The following is a 25674-nucleotide window of genomic DNA, read 5'->3' as shown; positions in this document are numbered from 1 at the left end:
CACGTGGGCACCTTTATTGATTACTTCCTAAAGCCCCTGAGCCAAAAGACCCCCACTTATCTAAGGGACACTATGGACACCATTACCAAATTTGAAAATCAATCATTCCACCCCTCTGAAGATCTCCTGGTATCATTGGACATCAAAGGCCTCTACACCTCCATTCCACAACAACAAGCATTGGAATGCGTTAGACATCACTTGACTCACCACATGACACAGTGACGGGTACCCATCAACTTCATCATTGAACATCTGGAAATAGCACTCGCCAACAATTTTTTTGAGTACAATAACACCTTTTACCTACAGACCTGCGGCACAGCCATGGGTGCCGTTTTTGCCCCGAGTATGGCCATCATCTTCATGTCCGAATTCAAACTGACACACGTCCTTAACACATCCAACCCATTCCTCAACTCCGTTACCTTATGGTATCGGTATATTGATGATATCATCTTCCTCTGGAAAGGAGAAGACAACACTCTAATGGAATTCTTTCAATGGCTTAACTTGTGCTCCACAGAAATTCAATTTTCCATATATAAGAGCAACCAGAAAATGAATTTCCTGGATCTTACTATCATACCCAGGAACAACAAACCTGAATGCTCTATTTTCAAAAAAAGCACTGACCGAAACACGGTCCTACATTACAGCAGCCACCACCCCAAGAGCTTACGAGACAATCTCCCATACGGCCAATTTCTGAGGATTCGACGTAACTGTACCCAAATGGGGGACTTCCAGAAACACTCCAGCGACCTACAGCTGAAATTGACAGCAAGAGGATACCCCAAAAGACTTATAAGGAATACCCAGAAAAGAGCAAGATTCACACCAAGAGAGGCCCTTCTCACACCGAAAGATAAAACCACTCCATCTGAGAACATCCTGACCTGCGTCACGACGTTCAGTCCCACCACCTCCAAACTTAAGACCCTTATTAAGTAATTCTGGCCTCTGGTGCAACTCAATTTCCCAGATGAACCGAAACCACGGATGGCACTCAAAAGGTCCAAAAACCTTAAAGAATTCCTCACTAGTGCCAAACCCAACAAAAACACGGGCCGATCGACGATGTGGGCCATGAGAGAAATCACTGGACACCATCCATGTGGCCAATGCACAGGATGCAGGCAAACCAAGAAACTCAACTCTTTCATGATTGATGGAAAAGAGTGGAAATTCAGGCATTTTTCAAATTGCAAATCCACCAACGTGATCTACGTGATCCAGTGCCCTTGCGGCCTCAGATACGTAGGTCAAACATCTAGACCCGTGCACAAACGTATCAGCGAACACAGATCTAGGATACGCTGCAAAACTCTTGCTGCCCCTCTGGTCCAGCATTTCATGGAATTCCACCACAGCCCAGATTCATTTGACTGGTGGGTGGTAGACAAAGTTCAAAACAGAAACAACACTGCCAACTCCCTGAACTTTAAAGAAGCATGGTGGATGCACAAACTTAAATCCACCACTTCTGGCCTTAATGAAGCCTTACCAAGACCCTTCTATTGCTAACATCACCCAAAATCTTTACACCCTACCACAGGCGGAGCCCCTGATTTTCCCAACCGGCCCCACAGATATATTATTTGTCATCCATTATCATGTGTTACTGCACTTATTATTGTACAGAACTTGTTTTAATCAGAGCTCTAGATGTTGTTTTACACTTTGTACCACTGGCAGACTAATATTAATGACCACGCAAATCATGTAGGGCAGTAGTCTGTAATCTGTATAAATATGTGCATTTCTATCATTTTTCATTATTTCTTCACCATGATGTTCCATGCCTAATGTACTGTCTTTAGTAGTCACACACCTTCCGTGCCTAATGCACTGTCTTGGAAAACAAATGTTAAAATCAGATGTACTTGCCATCCATCATCATGTGTGACTGCACTTGCCATCCATCATCATGTGTTACTGTACTTATTATTGTACAGGACTTGTTTAAATCAGAGCACTAGACAGATGTTGTGTTACAATTGTTTTACCCTTTTTTTCCACTGACAGACTAACACAAATGCCCACTCTAACTATGCAGGGATGTAGTCTGTAACCCTTACAAATCTGTGCATTTTTTTCATTTTTTTAATTTCTCCACCATGACGTTCCGTGCCCAATATACTGCCTTGGGTAATCACACAAGACTGGGCTGCATCACGCATACACTTTGAGCAGCAGTCCATGTCCCTAGCACCCGACCAGCAGACTCATCCATTTCAGAGTCAATATTGCGCCCTCCAGGCGTCCCGCCGCACACCCCCCTAGCCCTCCCTCCCTCCACACTGCAATCATCGCCACACTCCCCGTGTGTCTAGCTCACACGATTCTGCCTTTTTCGGTCGCAGAGACTTGGGCTCACGTGGGTCCTAGCCCTAGCACGGGCGCCTCCCCAGCGGTCTTCACAGTTTGGTTCGCTTTCCCAGAGATCGCTTCCTTTCAGCAGGGCTGAGCCCCTTGATCAGCTAGCCTACCCCTGTGCGCCTCCTCGCCATGTCGTTTCCAACGCTATGAGACACTAGTCTCCAGCGCATGCGCTATGGCGCTCCGCCTCACAGCGCATATACTGAGCTCTCTATTCCAGAGCCAGCACAGGCACCATTTTGAGACGCCTGCACCTCGTTGCTGCTCGCCGGCAACCGCATCAGGTACGTGTCCCCTGCTTCCTTTGCCCAGCTAGGTAGATCTTGGCAACAGGCTTCCTGCCACCTCACACTACCTCCAGTCTGTGTGCTCCAATTCAGACTTATTGCTCCCTCATGCCGTTTTGATGTTTATATTCATTTTTACTTTTCATTTTTTTCTCACAGGGCTCACGAGATGAATCTTACCCATGAGCTCCCCAGCCTCGAAGATTTTTCTCTTGGTTATCCCCCATTCGGGCTCCCCATGCTCATGAACCACGCGCTCCTACAACCTGAGACGGGTAATTTTTTTCCCTGTATTAGTGCCCCCCCAATCTATCCACTCTTGTGATAGCACCACACTACCAACTGTACAGCAATGCCACTAACTGCTGATTGTGTCAATTTTTTCGCAGTTTCACTGAGGTGCCACTTCCTGTGGACCCTCCTCAGACCCTGTCTATCGCATCAGAGATCCCGCATCAGCCACACATAAGGGTCGCCTCCCACCAACCAGGCCAGCCCTCATACCCACGCAGCTTCAACCTGCATCCTCACCTGCCCCATTTTGGAAAGACATGGCGTCCATCTACACTTACTGGAAGCACGACCAGTGGTGAGTGGACCCCCTCTTTTGGAATCTGCCCCAGGACCCGTGTTCTAGTATTAAATACTATGTATCGACCTATTTAAGCACTCTGCTGCTGCATTTTAACATTGATTTCTTCCCCTCATGATTTTTTCCTTGCTTTCTCTTTTTTCTCACAGAGTCTCCTGACTTTTTTTTGGCCCAAGAAGAAGGCTATCAATCTATCCTGCCGAAACGTCAGCAGCACACCCACCCAGACTTTATTTGGGCCTTTTTGATTGTGCTGCCCTTTAAAATCCCTAACATCATATCCAGACGTAGACCTAATATAAGGTCAGACTTTAGCCGGGCATAGGAGATATAGATTCAACCGTCTCCCCATCTTACATTCTCACAGTGTGTTCTCCATTCTCAATGACATAGGACATTTTGATTTTCAAGTTGCTGGTCAGATACAAAAATGATGAACCTACTTCTTATGTCACCGAGTACAGTTTCCTTTATATAGTGAATTTTTAACTATGTATGTTTTTTCATGAATGGACATCATGGATTGTTATGAAATGAAACAACTGCAATTTCTTGCAATATAAAGTTTATTTTAAAAAACCTCATAATAGAAAGTCAAATGATAAATTAAAATTCATTTTTTTTTAAATATTTTTGAGTCATGTGTTTAGCATCAGCAAGTATGTTGTTTTTCTTAATGGTTGCCCAGAATGATATGTGTTCCCATAAGGGTCTAAATAACCAGTGTACACTGAATTTTCCCTGTACACCTCCTAGATTTATAGAGGGGAGGACAACCCCCTTGTTATAGTTTGGAATGTTTTAGGGTCATTTAAGCAATGCCTCCTTCCAATACATCAAGCCTGTTTTAGATGTAAATGTTATACTCTGATGGCAGCAGGACTGGACTGATGGACTGGCTCCCCTCTCCAGCCCTTCGCTCCTCTACTTCTAACTCCTTCAGGGTCAGTCATTTTTCAAAGAAACAAGCTGGGGGCAGATATCTGTCTTCAGCTGGGGCCTCCCTTTGGAACAGCCACTCAGGCACCCTGAAACCTGAGGGGAACCATCTCCGGTTCCGGAAGCACCTCAAGACCTTTCTCTTCACTTCTGCCTTTGCCCCTCTTCTCCCCATATGATCTGCTTTTCTCTCTTGGCACCGTCCACCTGACCACCCTCTGTCATTCGAGCCCAGGTACCTGCTCACCCTTCCTCCCTCCTGCACTGCCTCTGGCTCCCCCTTGCACTGGAATCTGTATCTGTACCCATACAGGCCCCTATTTCTTTTTCTTCTGCACTTATCAGATATACTCTATCTGACTATTCATGCACTTGCCACTTGCTGGCTGCACTACCTCTTTTCAATGCATTTATTTATTGCACTTATTATTTATTCTGTTCTCTCTGTTCAGCACTTTCCACTTCTCCCCCTTCCACGCCCTTTACCCCTTTTCACTATTTCATGCACTTGCATGTTCTTAATGTCGCTGGGCCTAGTAAAATCGTTGTTTTTGTTTTCTCCCTTGTTCCCCTCCCTTTGCTTGGTCACTCTCTGGAACACTTGTGTATGAGCGCAATATAAATAAAATATCATATCATACAGTGAAATTGTCCAAGTTCCTATTTCTGTCAGGACTAGGATGTTGATGTTAATCTTCTCTGTTAGGTGGAGGATATGTTCTACATTTATGATGGCAGATCTACAATTCAGTGTCCTAAAAGAGTATTAGGGGAGATGTTTTATGTGGGCCTCAAGATTTCGATTGTGGTTGGGTAAGTGTGAGGTTTGTTTGATTAGACAGCAATATAAGATCTCTTCCTGGATAACATGTGATCTTGTCCACACTGCTGACCCTTGAGGCTAAGTTAAGGTTAGCATCAGCAGATTCACATGGTTTGCTTAGATTGATTTGTTCTTAGCTGACACTTGTGATTGCCCCTTTACATTTGCACACAGAGTTTGATATAGCTCGTTTTGTTGGGCTACCACTTCTGTGAGTTCTTGTGGACCCTCCATGTATGTTGTGATGTTAGGGGTCCCATGGTCTGGTGAAGGATGCCTGCCCTAACCTTTAGCATAATGGATGGTCACACGCCATCTAATGCCTGTAGGATGTTGTGCTTGGCTAGGAACATTAGAATTTGGTTAGTAGGAGTGCTATTCTTAATTTTCCAATCTCTCTAAAAGGCAGAGTAAGTTTTAATGTTCCAATGTATCGCTTGTTCGATGTCAAGGATCTGTGGATTGTCCTTTGTTTATCAATATTGTTAGATGAAATTAGTATGTCTGTGATGGAGCCGTGGCTGTCGAAGAAAGGAGCATCTGGGCTATCAAGCAAGGGGTGATTTGTAAAGCCCTGTCTTAGAAGACATTCTGGTAACAAAGTAGCATAATGTGTTTGGAATTTCGCCAGACTTTTGCATGTACTGGAATCATGCCTAGTGGGTTTGATCCCTGCATCCTAAACTCAGGGGTGAATGATAGATTATGCCAAGGGTGGATGTATATGAGCACAATGTGGTTGATTGGAGCAGTTCACGTATATGCAGAGTTGGAAATGCTGAGGAGTTGTGGGTGACTGCCCAGTGCCTTGATTGTGTACTGTAGGGATACTGTACATGGAGGCAGTAAGTGAGCAGTAAATAATGGCAAGTATATTCATATGGAGAATACAGACATCAGATGGTTAGTGCACACTACAAATGGAAATGCACATTCTTTCAGTTAGCACATGTTTAAAATGGTAGGATTTCAGGGTAAACAGGTCAGCTGTCCAGTTTGCACTGTACACATAATAATCTAAACTAACACAACAACATCCTTCCCCATTTATAACATGTATTTAACAAAGCAATGCACAGCAAAACCCAGTTGACGGGTTGAAATTGAAGTGCTTTTGCAATGGAATTAAAATGTGCAGTTTACTGGCTGTGATTTCATCACACAAACTGCAAAGAAAAATGCAATGTTGAGAATGCACTATTGTATGCTGCAGGAAGCAATTGTTGCAAACAACTTTGGAAAGTTATTCTCCAAGGGGAGACATTTTGACCAGCTCGGGTGATGTGTATACATCAGAAAAAGAGGCAAGTTTTGATGAGTGATAGGGATAGATTTTAAAAGGAAGAGATCCCGGGGGTGTGGTGGGTCAGACTGGCAGAGGCCCCAGGCAGACGAACAACAGCTGAGCAGAAGGCAGGCGATAGACGGAGGAGCGGTTATCTGGGCATAGAGTTCACATTATCCCTGTGGGCTGGAGGTCGCGACTGCAATTGCTGCCAACTGACACATAGGGGTTTCCCGTGATAACAGCGCAGAAATCCTGTCCATACTCAAAGTTAGTATATCTGTTAAGTGAGGTGTACACAAGGGTGAATGCATTTTCAGACAGCCAGAGAAATTTCCTTTTATTTAAAGAATTCAACACATTTTAAATGATGTTCAGAGAAATTACATGTTTGTGGTGTTAAGCACTGATCCTGCCAAGTTTCACGACCCAAGGTCGAAGCGGGTTAAACACATGCTATTTTATCATTAAGCTGAGTTCATGTTGAAATGTTTTTCTTGTTGCTATTTATTCTTGCTGACCCATATTCATACTGTTAATCGTATCGCTGTTCAATGTTGCTGTTCATGATCAGTAAGTCTATTTGCCAAGATAAATACACACAATAAAAGTCACTACGTGTTTTGATACGTCTTTTATGGCGTTTGGGTTGTGTCAGTTGATTCATTGTAGGTGCTGTAGATAGACAAAGTATGAGAGCGGTGTTTCAGCTGTGCATGCTAACAGCTGAACAAATCTTCCAAAAGCAGTAGTCCAGCCTTGTAGATAAGTTGCTGGGGTGACAGTTAGCACTGTCATGATTTCAAGTGTACAAAGCCTGATAATCTGTGTTTAGCGTTGACCCTAAATAGAATACAGGTATCAGAGGAGAGTTTTGTCACACCCCATAGGGCATTACCATCATAATGCAATGATGCCTTTACCACCATAAGAGAATACCACGAGATTAGGTATAGCCCTCTGAGAAAATCCCTAACATATTTTGCATAAAGCAGTTACTGGGCATGGCAAGTGTATTCGGCACTGCCATTTGGTGCACTTAAAAAGAGAACTAATTCTGTGAGGTGGCAGTGTGGCACTGCACGCAGTGTCATTATGTCCCAAATTGAAGCAAATGTTTCTGAGCTGGTAAACTACCTGGAAGCAAAGCTATTTGTCCAAAGGGTGTGGTCATCAGAAAATGCAGTTTTATGGTGGGACCGCATATCTGGAGAGGTGCAAAAGGAATCATTGCATGACATTTTTGAAGAAGGCAGCATTGTACAGGTCTGCCTATTAAGAGTTTTCAGGGCTTCAGACAAAAATGCAGAAAAAGATTGCATAATAAGATTATGCGTGAAGCTTTGGTTTCTTTTACATCGGTATTTAAGACTGCAGGAGAAAAATTCTGAAGTGATTAATACATTACAGACCAGCTTGGATGAGGCAATTAAGCAAATAAAGTGTCTAATCGGAATTAGAGCAATCTAATCTAACACAGAGATGCAATATAAATCCGGCAAAATGGACAAACAGCTATCTCAGACGAAAAGGCAGTTTGAGGAAAGTGAACAGGTACTGATGCAACTAAAAGGGGTCATAGACGCAATAAGGCAAGACAAAGATGACACCATATTAGAGATGCAAACGCTTCAAAAGGATAACATGGAGAAAGAAAACAAATTTCATGCTATAGAACAAGAAAAGGTTGAAATGTTGGAAGAGAATGACAAGATGGACCGAGAGTTTAATCAGTGCCAAATGCAAATAAATGAAACGCAAGCCATGATTAATAAGATTAGTGATGAGAACTCTCACCTTTGTCATGAGGGAGACTGACTTCATAAAAGGTGCAAAGATTTGGAACAGCAAATATTTAGTTTTCAATCTCAAGAAAAACAACAAGACACTGGGCCTCATTACGAGTCAGCCGGTCCAGAAAGAACAGTGGTGGTAAATCCGCCACCACCGTTCATTCCAGACCGGCTGATTCCGAGTTTTGCAGGTCCGACATGGAGGGTTTAACACCACCCGCCTGCAGGCGGAAATGGAAACACCGGCTCCATCATAGACGGAACCGGTGTTTCTATTGTCCCCATCCCCATGGAGTCCTATTGGACTCCATGGGAATGGGGACTTACACAATTCCGCCTCCGGAATTCCCAGGTCACCGGGTTCGTAATGCTCCGGTAATTCCGGGAATCACTGAGGTGGAATGGTAATACGAGTCCTGCGGTAACCTGCCGGTTTTTCTGGCTTGGTTACCGCCGGACTCGTAATGAGGCCCACTGTATTTAATGGAGTTGAGATCAGCCTCAACCCCGCCCGAGGTTTGTAGCCCATTGGGGGGTTTGATTCACACACCGGTGGTTATCATCAGTCCTACCCACCAGGGAAAAGGAATGAGTGACAGAATAATTCACCCCAGAATGCACCAAGTAGCTCCATCAAAATAATGAAATCCATAAAAAATTGATTAAACTATTCAATAAGGGAGGTGATTGTTGTATAGAAGACGATTTAGAAACAGTGCAAGAAGCTCTTCAGATACCTAGGCAACAGTATAGGCAGTACCTTCACCTAACACTTGATTATGTAACTGCTAGTGTCATTCGGGGCCTTAATGAACAAGAAAACCTGTCATGGGCAGACTTTGAAAAAGAGGTTAGACATCATCTCTCACGTTACCAGTTGATGCAATAAGCCAAGAAAGCAGCGTATACCATGACAGAGAAGCTAGATATGTCATCTCACTAGTTCCTCCAGGAATTAAAAAGAGCATTTTCGCGTTTTGATGTATCTTTGAGCCCTAATTCTGCATAATTTAAGACTGCATACTTTCATGGTCTGCAAAATGACATTATATCACAGCTAATTCGCGAATCTGACAGAGAATAATCCTCAGAGTGGATTGTAGAACAGGGAATTAAACTATATGAGGTAATCTATTGTCAGAGGGATGAAGGTTCTAGGAGTAGGGAAGTAAAACCAAAAGATTCTATACCAACGGTAATGGAGATAAAATCTGCAAAAATGCCACTTGAATCAGCCCAAAATCAAAGGAACAATATGACACCTAATCAAAGGGGCACACCACCACAGAGGACACCGCCCCAAAACCCTGTATTTCAATCACATGACCCGAGCAATAGAGAGAATTACATTAGTCCTTATATTTGGGTGATAATCCTAGGGTAGGATTTCAGCCTGATATGTTAGGCATGAACAACAATCAAAATCAAAGGAAAAATGGCCCATACCAGACACTGGCGGGGCAGAGCAGATTGTACCCTAATACCATGATATATGGCCATCAAAAAAGACCATGTGGATAGGTTCATTGAAAATGGAAATCAGCATAGGGGACAGTTCCCACCAAATGAAAGACAAAGGGCCCAATTCATGGAATTTTATGCACGTTTCAAACTGACTTTGCATTGCTGAAAAGTGACTTTGCACTGATTTAGAAGTACAAAATTACTTTGCACTGACTTTGTACTGTAAAAGACACTGCATATTTCCATGAATCGGGGTTAAAATATGAATTATGTCCCGCGCCATTATAACCACCACCACCAGTCAACCACAATCAAAGAATGGTCACGCCGCCTTCTCCATCTCCTATGGCCTGTGAATTCAGAAACAACCCAAATAGAAATCGATCTCCTGAGAAATATCAAAATAGGCCCAATCAGGGCGAATTTAATACATTTTGGCCCAGGCAGCAAAGAGAGGAATCCAGGGACATGGACAGATTTCAATGCCTTGAGGCCCAAGTTAAGGTGTTGTCTGAGTAAATAGGAAAACTCTGTGCAGTCCAAAAGCAGCAGCCAAGTGAAGGTGCAGAAGGTCATAGGAGTGATCCTGTGCGTTCTGACAACAAGGGACTATGTAATAGCCCCTGGAATGATAAAAATAAAAATACAGAAGTCCATGAATCCTCTTTGTGTAACGGTCCTCAATTCCTTGCCGATCAAAAAATGAAATACCCACTAGCGAAGGTGAAACAAGTGGTACTCGCACACACAAAAAGGGAGTGTGGTTTAATTTAGAGTTGAACCAGACTATGGAAGTGTGTGCAGATGAAGAACAAAACAATGAAAATAAACAAGAAAAACCTAAAGAACAGAGAGACAGATTTAAAGAGGAATTTTTACGTGAAGATAAAACACCAAATGAAGAGGTAGGGTTAGTTGTTAAAATATCCTTCCTTGATAGTCAGAATACTGATGAAGTCCAGACAGGAAAAGTTGTTGCTCAAAAGGAGGGTGCAGGCCAGTCACCTGAGGAGTATTTTGAGCCACACATATTTCAGGAGACCGAAAATACAGGCACCATGCAAAATGCAAATAGATGTTCTGAGCCAGAAAATGACAGGCTACCACGTGATCTTTGTGAAAATGTTGAGTCATAAAACTGCAGTGTAAACACAGATAGTCCCATCAGATAGAGGGGCGGACAGTTGCTACACTCCAAAGGAGTTCTGAACATGAAAAAATAGACAAAGATTCCCAAGATGAAATGGACTAAAAGAAGGGAAAAATATCATTTCACATGCCCATGTGTATGGCAAGAAGTGAAAAGGGGCAAAGAAAGGTGAGTCCTGCAATTAGCAAAAACTCACACTTTTTGTGTGTGTTGGAAGAAGTTGAGAACAGGCATTATGCACCTATCACTGTGGAGGAAAAATGCAATGCTTTTGCAATGATTGACACGGGTGCGCAGGCCCCAATCATGTCTAAAGAGTTGGTAAAAAGTCTCAATGAAGGGAGATCCACACAAAATTACATAAATGTGACACAAAATTAAGGCCCAGTGCACAATTTTAATGGTGAGGAAATACCTGTCGAAGGTATAACTAAGGTTGACACAAAGATAGGGAAACACAGGATGAGACAGGACGTGATAATTACACCTCTAGTGAAATACTATTTCTGATGGGGACAAATTGCCTGAAAAGGTTGTCGTCCCTAAATGATGGGGTAAATGGGGTCTTATGGTCCATAGCCAAAAAACCCTTGAGGCCTAGGAAAGTGGTGTCACAAAACTACAGTATAAAAGAATACCACGCAGTGGCTAAATCAGATGATGCAGTGGAAGTGTATCTTCAGAATGGCTGTGTGCCTAGTGTCCCTGTCATTCTAATGTTAGGTGAAAAAGAGAAGCAGTCTCTGGAAATTTATTTAGACCCTGAGAAAAAATGGCAAACAGAAATAGATGAAAACACATTGCGCTTTTAATTAAACAAAGAGAAATAGAAGCCAAGTGTTAACCAGAGGTAAACACAGAAAAACACTTTACAACGCTTTCTGAAATATGCTTGGAAAATGGACAGCCATGGATCCCTTTCTGGGTAATTGGGCATTCTGAAGTGATAGAAGCTACATTAGAGCTTGAGCAGGAAAGGAGTTTCATTAATTAGAAAATGCTTCAGCAAATAATCGACATGGAGGAGATCCCAAAATTCAGAATAAAAAACCAACACATTTTTGGGTTGGATAGTACGGTGCCAGGAAATAGAGTCATAGGAAGATGCATGCTAAGCATCACAATTGGTCCTAAGACTATTCCTCACAATGTGTGGATAGTGAGTAGGGCACAGAACAACTTTTATCAGGGAAATGCCGTTATGCACAGAATGTGTATGGTGCTGGACTTCCTAAATCACAAAGTGTGGTCCAGGTTAGGGGGACCTGCACCTGAATTTGAAGACAAGAGACAAGCTTATCATTGTGCACAGATGGTCCCATATGCGATTGAAGTACACGTGAAAAAGGATGTTATCATTCCTGCATTTACCAGACAAGTTACAATAACGCTAAAACACAGAAAGGGGCAACAGATGAAAGATTCTGATGCATTTGTGTGCCTAAATGAATCCATGAGGCAGCAAGGGCTGGAATGTGAATATACACCACTCATAGAGATTGGGGATGGACCCATTAAAATCCTGGTGGACAACAAGGGGTGCCAGGATATTCATTTAGAGGAGAATTCAGCCTTAGGAATGGCAATACAAAAATCTCACTATACTGCAGATTTCAATAGTGCAGTGATTGGGAATTTCCCTGAAATATATATGAATGCACAGGGTGAATTGCCAGAGTCTTTGGATTCTCAACATAAAGGAATATTTAAAATTCAGTCTGTGTATCCTTATAAATCAAGTGAGAAAGTGTGCTGTCATCAAAATAATTGCATCCTATTTGATGTAAAGGAAAATAAGACAAAGACAGAATATTGCAATGGAAATCAAGATTCCAAAATATATGTCCACTCTCCAAAGAGATACAGCCACATGGTTAGAGGAGAGCACAAAGCCACACGGTCAGAGGTTACTCCGTTAGAGGACTTTCCGGAATTTTCAAAAATGGTAGAAGAGCAAGTTCAGACTGCAGATACATGCACAAATGAAGAAGAAAAGGATCAGCTGAGAAAAATATTTATGGAGTTTAAAGAGGTGTTTGCCAAAGACACGTATGATTACGTTCTAACCGATCTGCATGTTGCCACTTTACCGGAGGGACATGGTAGGGAACAAGTATTTGTGCGTCAACATCAGTTGCCACTGCCATGTTTGGAATCATTAGCTGAGATAATTAAGAATCTAGAGCCTGGAGGAATTATCAGGCCCATTCATACCACATCAAATACTCCCATTTTGGGTGTGTTTAAACCTAATGGCCAATGGCGTTTGTGTGCAGACCTACGAAAGTTAAACAAAAGAGTACTTGTTTCCAGGTAGCCGCTTCCATTTATTGATCAGGATCTCACACAGTTCCACGGGTCAAAGGTATTTATCACATTAGATCTCACAGATGGGTAATAGTGTGTGACACTGGATGAAGATATACAAAACTTGTTAGCATTTTCTTTTGACAAATCCCAATATGCATGGTCCCGGACACCTTTCAGATATGTCAATAGTGGGAGTGAGTTCGGAATATTTTTGAGGAAGGCGCTCCCAATGCAGCAAAGAGGGGAACAATAGTTTGTGTAGATGATGTGCTGATTAAAAATGAGAATCTGAAAAGTAATTTCAATGAGATTAAACATGTACTTTGCCAGTTACAGAAGGCGGGAGCCAAGGTGTCTTTACAGAAAGCACAATGGTGTAAAAAGAAAGTGAACTTCTTAGGTCATGAGGTGACTGAGAATGGATTGAATATACATAAGAAAAAGGTGGAGGTGATAAAGAAATTGAAAGTTCCTACTAATTTGAAAGGACTGAAGAGTTTATTAGGGATGGCAGGCTATAACAGGAAATGTATTGAACATCATGCAAAGATTACACAACCTTTAACCAGATTATTAAAGCAGGGTCTACCCTGGAAGTGGGAAAAGGAGCAGTGTGAAGCAGTGGCCAGGCTAAAAGAATTCCCCATGAAAGTGCCATGTTTGGCATATCCCATGAAGAACCAGGACTTCTTTGTAGAAATAGGGTTCACTGACCAGTGTATGTCAGCAGTGTTATCTCAAAGGCATGATTTGAATAACAAAACTTTTGCATATGCCAGCAGGGCGTTATCTCAGGTTCAAACTAAGTTCAGTGAATGTGAAAACGCACTCCTAACCACTGTTTGGGCATTGCAACATTTTCGTCACATCATTCAAGGGAAGAGAGTGATTATTGAAACCAACCACCAACCATTATAATTTATGCAAAGCAAGAGAATTAGGACAGGGAATTTGGCACAGTCCAGAATTACTTCCTGGACATTGGCACTTCAGGGGTTCCCTGTGGAAGTAAAATATTGACAAAATAAAAAGAGCCCAGTTGCCCAAGGGCTAGCGGATCTGTATGATTGCGCAGCTGAATGTGCACCTGATGAAGCAGAAATAGAATCCAGTTTGAATGAATTTGAACAATCTTCCCACACAGCATTCAATGAAGTTGTATATAGGGATTTATCAACAGTTTACGTAGATGGGTTTGCATACCATGTGGAAAAAAACACAGAAAACGAGCTGATAGCAGGAATAGGAAATATTTTGTTCAAATGTGTCAACATCCCTAGGGTGAGCATGAGGAATGGGTCTACAAGTAGTCAAGTAGCAGAGTTAGCTGCCATTTACAAAGGAGTGGGTACCACAATTGAAAATAAACTCAAAGAGATAGTTTTAGTGACTGAATCTGATTGTGCGCGAAACAGTTTGGTCGAATATTTACCTGGCTGGAAGGCAAAAGTTATGCTCACATATAACAAAACACCTCTTAAACATGGGAAAATGATCCAAGCCATAGACAAACTTGTGTCAGAAAATGATTTAATAATACAATGGAGAAATATCTTGGGCCATTTAAATACGCCTGGTGAGGACAAGGAGGGGAATGACAAAGCAGGTCAGTTAGCCCAAATTGGAGCTGTAATGGAAGAGTTGGTTGCCATTGAACATCTACTTGGTGAAATACAGGTAGATGCGATCACACACTCCAAATGTCCAAAAGAAGTTGAACAGCATGTAGTGTAATGGAATTCTGATACCCCAGATCAGGACCTGATCAAAGCGCAAAAAGAAGACCCAATTTTAGGCATGTTTTATAATCATTTGGTAGATGCAGAACAAAATCCTCTGACTGAAAATTATTGTAAAGGGAAAGAAGAATTGAGAGTATTGTTGAAGAACAAAAAGAGAATTAGGTTAACAGTAGAATTAATAATTAGAGAATCTGTAACAGGTGAAGCCCAGTGGGTGGAGGCTTGGTCATTTCCGGAGACTAATGTTACATCAGGCACATGTAGGACACAGGACACAGTGGTTCACAAAAAACTTTGGAAATTTTAAAAGATTACACCTATTGGCCACATATGTCCCAAGATGTTGAACTATACACTAGAGGGTATCTAGTATGTGCACAATTTCAACCTGCTTCACCTACGCATAGTGCCCCATTAATGAAAAGAGGTTGACCCTTCCATGGTCTGATCTGCAAATCGACTATGTCGGGCCTGTAAAAAGATCAGCCAGGGGAAATAAATATTTGTTAACAGTGGTTTGTCTAATATCCAAATGGGTGGAATGCATTCCTGCACCAGATTGCAGTGCACAAGCAGTAGCTATGCTACTGGTAAATCATATAATTTCAAGATTTGGGTTACCCCAAAGGATAGAGTCAGACCGGGGAAGTCATTTCACTAGTGCATTAATGATCAAATTTTGGCAAATATTGGGGGTGAAAAGGAAATTACACATCTCATATCGGCCTTCTTCCGGTGGGGTGGAGAGAAGAAACAGGTCTATTGTGGACATATTAAAGACATATGTGGCTGAGGCAGATTCTAGTTGGGACCTTCGGCTGCCCTTAGTATTGATGGCCATTAGATCGACCTCTGCTAAATCAACAAATCTCAGTCCTCTTGAAATACTGACAGAAAGAAAGATGATGTTGCCACAACATTTACTGTACAGGACACATAATCAAACACTTGTAAATGCCTCCACAATTCACAAATAAGTGGAAGAGTTGAGGAAGCAATACAACTGAAGTAGATATAATTTGCATTTTCCCTATACATGTGCAAGAACCACTAAGTCGAAATCATGGGCTCCCAGTGGCATTGATCCAAACAACTATCAGTATGTTTTGTTAGAAATTTTGAAATTGCGGAGAATTGCATGATCTGCTTCAAGTGGGAAATTATGTGCTCTGTCTTATACTTTATACAGCTTCTTAAGGAAATAGCTTGTAATCATGGTGTTCAGATATCAAACACACATGCATTGTAATGACTGTATTTTGTTCTTAGGTGTAATTTTTCTTACTTTTATGATGGATGACATATGCATTTGTAATTTGTAATTGAACATACGAATTGTATGTTTTGTTTTTTTATCTTTTTTATATTATAAAAATATAATCACCTAATCACCCTTTTCTGTGATACAATTTATTTCAATATGGGAGGTATCCTACAACATTTCTGCAATGTCAGTACAAACACATTATATTCTCCTAGTCTAAACATGTATGTGTCCCGAAAGAATACCTTTGTTTACTTTTATCTAAATCCCACCTCTATTACCCAGTTAACTTTAAACTAACTATATGCCTCAGATAATTTTACAGCCACTATGAGAGTTTGAAAGAAGGTCACGCTTTGAGGTAACCCACCAGCCTGTTTGTCACACTTTATTCACGTGTGGCTTATACTCCACATTTGTTCCATCACTCCCATTCCATAATATTTCCTGGTTCCCCATCTGTATTTTTACACATTGATTTTTCCTTTCTCCTTTATTCATTGTGTATTTCTTCCACCCCAATCATCTTGGTTTGGACTTCATAGATTGTCTGTCCGGTCGTATTTGTCCTGTTTTTAGGCATGCTTTGCAGCAAGTTACTGGGCCTTTCACTGCATAGGCCACTTCGTCCATTGCTTTTAATTCTTTGATGTCATTTTGCATACCATTATAAAACATGGGGCGTTCGGCCACTTCTTGGGGAATTCAAGGATATGGGAGATTTCACAGGAGTTTGTCCGCTTTCAAAACTGCACAGTAGACACATTTGTGTATGGGCATCTGGTTAGGTACCTTGACCCTTCTCTCTGCTCATAGGTTTGAGTGCCGTCAATTCTCCAAGTTCATAGGGTTCTCTTTCTCTCCATCTGTAATATAAAACTGAATGAGTTTCCTTTGAAAAATTAGTGTCTCTATCGTCAATATTTTTCCTTTCAACCCAACCCTTTAAAACCCATTTATATGTTACCTTCAAACATTCCTTCCTGCTAAACAACCTCCATTAGATATCTCTTTTTTGAACATCCCTGCCTCCTAAAACAAAACTTTATCATATAGTCTGGTTCTTTTTATACCTAAGCTACTGATCCTCTCCCTTTTGCATACACATTTACTTTTTTCTTACTGTATGCTGTCTAATACCGGGACCTAGTGTGTTTTCAATAAAACACATTCACCTGTGTCTAATTTTTATCCAATAAATACATTCACCTGTCTCATTTTCTGGCCTTATGTCTATGGGCTTCTTTTTACAAAAATTATTTGTCCCTTTAGAGGACTTGCTCTTTTCCTAAGGTCAACACTTTCAGACCAATCAGACAAAAAATAATAAACAGCAGACAGACAATAGAAACAAATATAACAAAATTAAACAACTTCTTCTTCTGTCTTCTAGGCCCATCCATAGCAGAAGAGGATATTGCTGACAGGGATCCCTGTTCCCTGTAGAAAATCAAAATAGAGACAAATGTAATTTGGGTACTGGCAAGGGGGTTAAGTTTCTTCCTAACCTAAACCCTTTCTCCTTGCTGCTAATAAAAAATGTTTACAAGAATCGTTTCTGGCTTTTTTCAGCCCATTTAACTCATAGGCTTTCCATGACTCGTTGGTGCACATAAGAATCAAAATAATTTTCTTTGGTCCTATAAAACATTTGAACCTGTTCTTGGTTTTTTCACAGCTCAGCTCAATGGTCTTCGTCTGCTTTGCTGCAAATGCTTCATCTGCTTTGTGGCACGTGCCTCATCTGCTTTGCTGCATGTGCTTCTTCTTTCCTTCGCCATCTTCCTTTCGATCGCGTAGGACAGTGGCCATTTCCTTTCTGTGCTGTGTTTTCATCCTGTTTGAGACACAATAAACATTGTGCTGCCCTACGCTAATCTAGCCTGCGCCTGTTTTTTTAGAATCTGGCACTGATCCTTACTACGTGCCTTCCCATTTTAACATAGAACGCTCATTATTTTACATATTCTATACATTTTCTATACATTTGCCAAACCTACCCTTGTTGGCACCCTGCCACCTATCAAAAAATAAAAAGGTTACTCACCTTTCATTAGGCGTCTTCTATGTCCTGCGTTGTCTGAGGTGGCCATGCTTGCATCTATATGCTACTATATTAACACCTATTTGCACCTATCTTGTTAAAAATGCTACATAATTAAAACACTGTGATTTAACTGCCTCCTTTTCTGTTACTCACCCTGGTCCTCTTACTCCTAATAATGATCATCAGTGTGTTCACACCCTGTGGTGTGACCCAGTACTCACCCTATTCACTTGTACTCACCTCTGTCGTGGTATAATGTCTCTTCACCTATTAAGGCCAGCCAGACATTTCTTCTATGCTCAAGAAAGGTCCCTGATCTTCATCTATAAAATATAAACCAACACCATCAAGTACATTCAAATAATGTTATTTTACTCACCCTTATGTGTTCTCTTGAATTGGCTCCGTACACAACTTTCCTTGTACGGTTAACTCAATTTTGGTCAACCATAACCCTTTGGTCCTTTATTAATCCTATCATTCTTTTTTTATTAAAATATACAACTTTTTCAATTTTGGCCATCAACCCTCATTGGTTCCATTTAATTTTTCAAAATCTAAATTTTAAATTAGTTATACTTTTTATCTTTTTAATGTCGAATCATTCATTCATCCAATCATTTACTCATTCATTTTTTCTTTTATTCATTTTTAAAATTTATTTATTTCATCCTATTGATGTCAATTTTTTAACCGAAGCTCCTTGTTCCTATACTGTTTAAAGTGAATTATTTATTTTCATCTTCTCCTAATTCATTTTTCTGGACCCATGCCAAAAGGGACCATAATCTACCTGACATTTTAGCACTCCCTCCAAGTTTTCCTAAAATTATACTGAATGCTGCTTTTCATTTTATGGGGGTCCTCTGTCCCCCCTCTTTGTTCATAAATATCCATGGTCTGAAAATTAATTAATCAAATATTCTCACCTCTTTCCTCCACTAGGCCACACAGCCATGTGGAACACTATGCTTATTTTATAACACCAAAACCTCTGGTCTCACCAGAAGGCACCTCGTAGGGCCTCTTGCCATGTGCATGCCACTATAAATGTACCCATATACAAATGAAACATTCCCCCAAAAAAAGCCACACTTTCCCTTAATCACCTAAATAGAATCATCATGTTTAGGCTTTGTCACTCACTCCCTTCTCAAAATATTGACACATGTTTGTCGCATATATAACAAAAATTCACCATAACACACTCTCCTCCCGAGACTACTAATTCATCACTAGACAAAAAACAAACTGCATTAATAGTCTTCAATTGAAAACCCTCAATCTTCTAATATTCATTCAAAACGTTTCTGTCTTTGCTGTATGGACACACAGTCCCAATGTCGACCATTTGAACAAAAATTGTTCTCCCTTTGCCATATTAATTTTTGGTACTCATTGAGGCTTAGTACCACTAGCAATTCTGAGCACATCGAGTCGCCCTGTGAGGCTGTCCCACTGTGGGTATACGCATACGCCTGTTCCTATAAAAGGATTCCTTCCTTTCATAATGACACCTTCACTCCTGTGTGTCCCTATTTATTCCATGTTTTTATATTGTTGAGTCTGTATATGGGCTCACTGCACTTGCTCTCTGCAGTAAATCCATTTTGCACTTTTCCTAAGCTGCTGTACTTGCTGCACTCCCACACTCATGTCTGATATAATGTCTGATCCTGGGCAACCCCTCTTGAGAATTTCCCGTTTTGCACAAACCCTTGACTTCTGCACATATGTGCAATGTGTCCTGTCATTCCACATGTCTAACATACAGGAGGTCTCCTAACTTGCCCTCCCTTTATGCCTTGATTATCGTTCTGTATGTTTTGAAATCCACTTTGATTATTCTGGAAATGTCCCTGATTATTCTTGAAGCCTCTGCCTCAGAAGCCTCCCCTACCTTGTGATATGAATCTATTATTACGCGGATCAAACTGCCTTTGGTTATTCACCTGTGGCATGCCTATAGTTTGCTGCAAACCTGACCCTTCCACACTAGTCAACATCGCCCCTTTTATGGCGTATTTTGACAATTATTCCCACACTAATTTCGCTTCTTCATCTTTCCTAACATCATCTTTCTGTCAATTCTTCTCCTTCAGTAAAGTGCAATAATGCGCGATGGTCAGCTCTATTTCTAACCCTGACTTTGCTTCTATGCCCACCAATTTTTGAGTTGCTTCTGGACTGGCTCTGGCAACCCTTGACATAATATATGGTAGAACACAGGTATAGATTCTCCCCAAGGTTCGCGAGTCTCCAAGCTACATTCCTCCTGAAAATTCTGAATGTATATAAGCAGATCATCCCCTTCTTGCATTTCTTTCGCCATTATAGCTCCCATATCTGACATACAGCACTCTGAGCGCTTTCCAGACTGCCGCTCTACAGTCATTAAACGGTGCTCCATCATGAGCAGTGTTCTGCACAGTGACACTCAAATATCCTGTTCTTCACCAAAGGTCATCAGCTCTCTCCCCAAGGAGAGCGACTAGAAGACCTTTAATGTCTCCTATGGCTAACGTATTTACCCCATAATTTTTTCTAACTCATGTATCCATTTCCCAGCACCTGAAATTAAACTCAGGAATTTACACCTTAAACTATCCTTATTCATTTGTGGCCAAGGTATATACTGTGGCCTAGCTCCTCCTTTTTCTAACAAGGGAAACTGTGAAACCCCAAACTCACACTCGTGCACCACCGTCTGTCTGTCCATAGCAGGGACAATAGTTCTGCACCGCCTTTTATCTGGCAGTGACTTTAAAATGGTCACTTAAAGTGGCGAGTCCCCCTCTCACCATGGGATCGGCCTCTAGGTGGATCTAGCTGTGTCAGGGATTCTGACGCCCGAGATTTGGGAAGGTCTAGATCTGACCATCTCACTTCTTTGTCTGTCTAAGAACACCCCTCCCCTCGGGATCATATGCACTAGCACCCTGCTTCTCTTGAAAGTTTTCCCCTTCTTGGTCTGCCATATTTTCTGTCCCTAACTAATGTGGCTCTCACCTTTCTAGTCTCTATTTTAAATCAACCTGTCCACAGCCAAGGCTCTATTCTTGTGGCAAAACAAGCCTCCTATGTTTAGATCTGTCCATCCTGCAGAGTCTTGGCTTTCATGTATGTTTACAATGTGCGCTCTGTCAGCAAAAACCCGGAACAACATCCCGAAAGAAATAAGAAACACCAAAGACCACCTACAATTGAGAACATTACTAAAAACCTGATCTTCAACATCACAGATTAAAACTGAAAAACCAAACCACCAAACAGGAAAAACAATGAAACGGTTGCCAAATCTAGGACGACAATGACAACATCCAGAACTGGATAAAAAAACTCTTACTACAACAAGAGAGACGACACTAAGTCTAATAGGACACAAGCAACACCCATGAGGACAGAATGCAGCATCCCTAGCCAACTCCCAGCCAACAACCTTCACCCACTCGATAAATGCTACTATAGTTCATGCTTGTATAAAGTTGGGTGAACGTTAGCACTGGCCACACTAACTAAGCTGTGGATATTGGCAGGGGCATGGACCGAAGAGAGTTGTGAATGAAGGCAGACACCGCGCCCGGACATAATTGCAAGTGTTAGCATTGCCACATTACAAAGGTGGTAGGAGCAGTAACATGAATGAGAAACCGAATAAGAGGATGAATGCCGAGCAGCCCCAACACATGGAGGCAGTAAACCCGGGCTTACTGATGCCACCCTCCTGCTAGACTAGATTAGGAACGCTCTCTGGGCTAGACTGCAAGGGACGCACAAACGCCTGTCCGCCCCACATACAAACAGGGGCCACAGAGGCAGCCAGTACCCAACTTGTTTAAGGTTATGTATATGAATGAATGCCATATGGGAAAGAGAATGTGAGTGTCATACAGCCCTGATCTGGACGCAGACACGGAGATGCCCACACACCCCACCTAATTAGAAATAGGCAAATGTAGCACCTCACTTCAACACAGCAATCCCAATTAACCAACCCACTAACATCTTCACCCTCTGCATACACCTCTCAAATTCTAACCAAACACAACCACAAACCTACAACAAAACAATCTGTACAAACTTCACTACAAAGCAACAACAAAACAAAGCACACATGGACCCGCACAACAGCACACAACGTCTTCCGACAGTATAACACCCCAAGCCCAGCCAACGGAATTCTGGGCTGAGGCCACCAACAGCACATCACTGCTCTTTTGCACTTCTCCAGCTCATCCCACTAACTCCCCCAACCCCCTCTTTTTTTCAGAGACGCCAGAGCGCCAGGGGACACTCCGGTGGTGATAGTGTGAGGTACAAATTCCTTTAACATATCCTTTAACATAACATGCATTTGCGTTTGTGCAACAGACTCTGGAGAGGGCTGCTGATAGTGCAAACTCATATTGTGATAGGAAGACATCTATAAGGGAATGCAAGGTGGGAGATCAAGTATACAAGTTCAATTTTGGGAAGGGCAAACATAAAAACTCTAAGTTTCTTGCAGCATGGCAGGGACCCTTTAGAATAATAGACAAGGTCTCCCTCTGGGGTGTACCAAATAGTTTAAAAGGAGGGTGATATGGCAGTGGAACAGTTTGTCCATGTACATCAAATCAAGCCTTAACACCCGAAACATGAGGTGAGAAGGCTTGAGCAAGTTGAGGCTGGTTAAAAGAAACTAATGAGTGTAGAGTGAGTTGAGCTAACCAGAGAATCAAGGTAGACATTGGAATGATTGGCGAATGATAAGGGATTCTGATATAAATAACTATGATCTGTATAATGTGAGATGTTGTTTTGATTTGTATAATGATGGACTTATTTTCAGAGTTCCAGCGTGGCAGACTAATATCCATGGAGTCACCATAATAATAAAGACAATCCCATTTTATCTTCAGATATTCCAGCAGAAGAGGGATAAAAAAATGTGTTGTGCTAGGGACTTAATTTGTTTTTTTCTTTTACTTTAGAAAAATTATTTCTTGCTCCATCAGCGCCGGATCCTTGGAGCGTTGGACCCCTCTAGGATGCCACGGGATTGGATGCTCCGCGAAAACCCCCGGACCGAGAGAAGGGGGTGAAGATAAGGAGCCCGAGATGCCATAAGGATGACACCTTTCTAAGCAATCCCATGGAGTGCTGGATTAGAGGATTTCTGCTGATGACAGCGTGGTGTGCAGTTGTAGTGCAAAGACTAAAGAACAGGACATTCCGGAAGGCGTGCTCCAGTATATTATGGGAACTAGGAACTAAACACACATAGTCTTCACTATTGTTTTTATTTTTAATTTATTGTTTTGCATTTAATTGTATGTTGTCTGGAAATGTCAATGAGACATTACACGCAAAAAGAAAAATATATTTATATATCATTGGATCACCGAAAAAAAATAGTGATACAAAATATATACATTCAAAGATGGGGATCAAATAAAAAAAGATAAAGATCTCTTAAAAAAAGAAAGCAGTGATCTTAAAAGAAATTCTGACAAAATAAAAATAGAATTCCTGAAAAATATGTGCTATTTATTGATGTGTTGAAAGATCATTAATGTATCTTTGGTTGGAAATGTTGCTTGTTGCATGAAGCTGGAGTATGCACATAATTAATGACGCCTGGGGTTCAGTGTGCATGGTGTTTATTTGATGTATGGACATTTCAATTGGCAGTACACTGATTTCTTTTTCTTTTTTGCGTAGGTGGTTTTAGTTTCTCCTGCAGTGATATCCCAGGTGATCCCAGCAGTAGAAAAAGGAGGGTTATGTAGGGATACTGTATATGGAGGCAGTAAGTGAGCAGTAAATAATGGCAAGTGGATTCATATGGAGAATACAGACATCAAATGGTTAGTGCACATTACAAATGGAAATGCACATTCTTGGGGTAAGCACATGTTTAAAATGCTAAGATTTCAGGGTAAACAGGTCAGCTGTCCGGTTTGCACTGTACACATAATAATCTAAACTAACCCATTAACACCCTTCCCATTAATTTATAACATGTATTTAACAATGCAGTGCAAAGCAAACCCAGTTGACAGGTTGAAATTGAAGTGCTCTTGCAATGGAAGTAAAATGTGCCGTTTACTGGCTGTGATTTCATTACACAAACTGCGAGGAAAAATGCAATGTTACGATGGCACTATTGTATGCTGCAGGAAGCAATTGTTGCAAACATCTTTGGAAAGTTATTCTCCAAGGGGAGACATTTTGACTAGCTTGGGTGATGTGTATACGTCAGAAAAAGAGGTGGGTTTTGTTGAGTGACAGGTATAGATTTTAAAAGGAAGAGATCCAGGGGGTGTGGGTCAGACTGACAGAGGCTCCAGGCAGACGAACAACAGCTCAGCAGATGGCAGGCGATAGACAGGAGAGCAGCTATCTTGGCATAGAGTTTGCATTATCCCTGTGGGCTGGAGGTCACGACTGCAATTGCTGCCAACTGACACAGAGGGGTTTCCTCTGATAACAGCAAAGAAATCTCGCCCATACTCAAAGTGAGTATATCTGTTAAGTGAGGTGTACACACGGGTGAATGCATTTTCAGACAGCCAGAGAGATTTTTTTAATGTAAAGTATTCAACACATTTTAAATGATGTTCAGCGAAATAACATGTTTGTGGTATTAAGCGCAGATCCTGACAAGTTTCACAACCCCAGGTCTGACCCATATTCATACTGTTAATTGTATCGCTGTTCAATGTTGCTGTTCATGATAGGTACGTTTATTTGCCAAGACAAATACACACGCTAAAAGTCACTGCGTGTTTAAATACGTCTTTTATGGCATTTGGTTTGTGTAATTTGATTCATGGTGGGTGTTTTAGATAGACAGAGTGCGAGTGCAGTGTTTCAGCTGTGCATGCTAACAGCTGAACAAATCTGCCAAAAGCAGTAGTCCAGCCTCATAGATAAGTTGATGGGGTGAATGTTAGCACTGTCAAGATTTTCTGTCACACCCCATAGGGCATTACCATCATAATGCAATAACACTTTACCACCATAAGAGAATACCACAAGATTATGTATAGCCCTCTGACAAAATACCTAACAGCACTTGTCGACTAGAGCAAGTGAAAGGTCACCGGCCTAACTGAGACCATGAGTGTCCAGAAAAGGGACTTTGTAAAGGGGACTCAGCTGGAGCAACCTCCTACAGTCAGTGCCACTGTCCCAAACAAATTAACCAGAAATTACATTTGATGTCCACTGTAGTAGGATGTATGGGGATGTGAATGACAGTAAACCAATTCTAAGGAATGTAAAGGAGAACATTTGGGTGGGCTGGGGGGGCGGTGTTGTAGAATACAGCTGATGCTTACTGTCACTGTCATAATTACTTTTTTCCTGATTTTAACACTCTGGCTAAGGATGGTCATGTGGTTATCTGTCTCCATTTCAGCCCAGTTTGTTCACTGGAATTGTTGGAGCCTGGAAAGTGAGTTGGGTTCTTTAATGCCTTCTTGATGCAGGTCTCTCTGAATTCCCCTCTCTGTGTGGGGCAGCTGATTTACAGCTCCACTTGGTTTGTGCTGCCACATGGTAAGAAGGGCTAGGTCTTGAATAATCTCTTTAGGGTGCCCGAGGGATTGA

This window comes from Ambystoma mexicanum, chromosome 2p, assembly GCF_040938575.1.
Source record: "Ambystoma mexicanum isolate Mex_15411 chromosome 2p, UKY_AmexF1_1, whole genome shotgun sequence".
NCBI classification, from domain to species: domain Eukaryota; kingdom Metazoa; phylum Chordata; class Amphibia; order Caudata; family Ambystomatidae; genus Ambystoma; species Ambystoma mexicanum.
This window is presented reverse-complemented; position numbering follows the sequence as displayed.